Source organism: Oryza brachyantha, chromosome 5 (genome assembly GCF_000231095.2).
Source record: "Oryza brachyantha chromosome 5, ObraRS2, whole genome shotgun sequence".
In the NCBI taxonomy this organism is placed as follows: domain Eukaryota; kingdom Viridiplantae; phylum Streptophyta; class Magnoliopsida; order Poales; family Poaceae; genus Oryza; species Oryza brachyantha.
In genome coordinates this window covers 8,836,217-8,839,050 of record NC_023167.2, presented here as the reverse complement: position 1 = coordinate 8,839,050, position 2,834 = coordinate 8,836,217, and positions in this window count along the sequence as shown.

The window sequence follows — 2,834 nt, the reverse complement described above, 5'->3', positions numbered from 1 at the left end:
GTGGCATGGTGGCGGCATGGCGACGTGCGGTGATGCGACTGGGATTTGTTGTTGCTTGCATGATTGTAGTGCATGGAAATGTATACGGTGCCCGCGGAAAATATTAGTGGTATATTGAGTTGATGAAATAGAAATGAATGGAGTTGATTTGTCTCCTGGGAAATATTCAGATATGATGAATAATTGACTTTCGCCGGAATAACAGGGTCTAGGATAAATGGAACGGATAAAGAACTATGCAAATGAGTTTTAGTCGGTCGATTGAAATTGGGAATAAAAAGGAATAGATAAAGAATGAGGCGATTAATATTTATTTGGACGATCAGGGTCCAGAATAAAAAGGAATATTGGGATGGATACAAGACCGAAAAAGATATTTAATTTGACGGTACAAGTTTGGAAATGAACGGAGGTTAAATAAGACGAATATAATCCGGCCCCGACAATTAAGGAGTGAAATAAGTAAATTTCCGATGACGGGAAATTTTATTTGTGCGATTGAATTCTCTGAAAAGAATTTTAGTCGCATGGATTTTTGGAGAGTCAGGGATGCCGAGAAAATGAATAGATGAATTATTATCTCTCTGAGACAATCGAGCTCAGGAGTTTGGTACAATAATCAGGATTTTTGAAATTGGTATTTTTGATTATCAGAATTTTTGAGCTCACAAAAATCAGGATGTTACAAAACATATGCATGCTTGCATGAGGATCTTTCACGTGATACATGCTTACATGGTTTTATATTAAGATTGCGAAGAAAATGAAAAGAATCAACAGATCAGGATCAAAGGTCTGAATTTTCAGCTCTGCATACACTCCATAGGCTGCCTTCCTCTAGGATATTTGATGCGATATGTGTCTAACTCATCTCTTTGGTTTTAATCACCCTTCTATTTCTCTCACACCAGAACTCCCAGGCTATATGAGGATGAGCATGGATTTCATCCCTTTTTATTTGCTCATGTCAGGTTTCATGGTACTCTCGATCCACCAATCAAGGATAGAATTCTGGGGGGTCATAATCCGCATTTGCCATATAAGAGTTTATTGAGAGAATTTCCTGTATGCCACTGAAATTATACCTAGTTCATTCTATGCCATGCAAAAAATCGAACTTCCCTATGTGACATTCACTTAATTTTTTTCTTCCTTACGTGCCATTGCCGTTAACTTTTCCATCCATCTCCGTTAACTTATTTTGCTTACATTCCTTCTATGCCACTACATGCCAAATGACCCGAAACATAGCATTGAAAATTGATATTTTCGAATAAAATTTGAAATTAAGATGGCAGAATTGAAAATTGATATTTTCGAATAAAATTTGAAAATTGATATTTTCAGATAAATTTGAAATGACTCGTAACATAGAATTGAAAATTTGAAAAATATCAATTTCCCTACTTTAAAGAGTACTAAAGAGCAATATTTGACCTCACTCTCTGACTATCACAACATGGGTATCTTTTTTAAACCTTTTGAAAAATTTCAAAAACTAAAATGGTTTTAAATCTCTGAAAAAAAATTAAACGAGTAAACAAAATGACAGAAAATCTCTGAAAAATTCTAAGTAGGGAAATTGATATTTTTCAAATTTTCAATTCTTTGTTGCGGGTCATTTCAAATTTATCCAAAAATATCAATTTTCAAATTTTATTCGAAAATATCAATTTTCAATTCTGCTGTCTTAATTTTAAATTTTAGTCGTAAATACCAATTTTCAATTCTATGTTTTGGGTCCTTTGGCATGTAGTTGCATAGAAGGAACATAAGCAAAATAAGTTAACGGAGTTAGATGGAAAACTTAACTGCAGCGGCACATAAGGAAGAAAAAATTAAATGAATGACCCAGAGGAAAGTTCAATTTTTTGCATGACATAGAAGAAACGGGGTATAATTTTAGTGATTGGGAATTCTCTCTAGTTTATTCTTTGTGCCACTTGATGTCATATTGAACACATGACTTGTTTGAACAGGTGTTAGGCTGTTTCTAGGTTCCTAAAACGGAATTGGCAAAAAAACAAAAAAACAAATTGTTGTGCAGTCGATTTTCTTCTGTAGGGAGTAGTCTGTGCCTGATACAATTGTAAAGCAGAAAAGCCAACAGGTTGGCGCTGCAGGACACTTCCAATCTCTGAAATTTGATTCATGAGGAAAGCGTGTTTAAGCAGGGTTGTTAGTGAGGAATAATTCTCGACACTAATTAATGACCCAGTCTCATTTCAACTGTGTTAAACCAGCACAATTACTTCTCTATGTGGTTGTGCTATCTGTCTTGACAACTAAAAAGATTCAATCACCTCGTTTCAAAAAAAAAAGATCCAATCACAAATAGAAGAAAAAAAAGGATGGGTTACTTCTGACCCTTTTTTTAAAAAAAATCTGAAACTTCTATCCTTTGGAGAAACCGTGAGAGCAAAAGGTAATGTGACACTGACGCAAACGTGATATATCCCTCCACTAGAACAAAGTTATTTCTAACAAAACGTCATCAGCCATGGGCTACATGTAATTATGAAGAAAAATCGATGGATCGCATCAAAGCTGCTTGTACCGATCATAACCAGGGTTTGCAAAACCACCTCTGCTATCACCACGAAAACCCGGATTATTGCGATAACCACAATTATCATCGTGAAGAACCGTTAAATACAGGGGAAAATCATGTGATAATGGTGATCTGTTGCACTGCACGTCGATTTCAGTGTTCTCCACGAAAAAGTGAACCCTGATCATAACCATATGATAAAAAAAAGATTTTTTTAAGGTGCGCTCAATTAATTGTGAGTCGTCCATTGTTTTTATCCAACGGATTTGATTTTATTACGGTA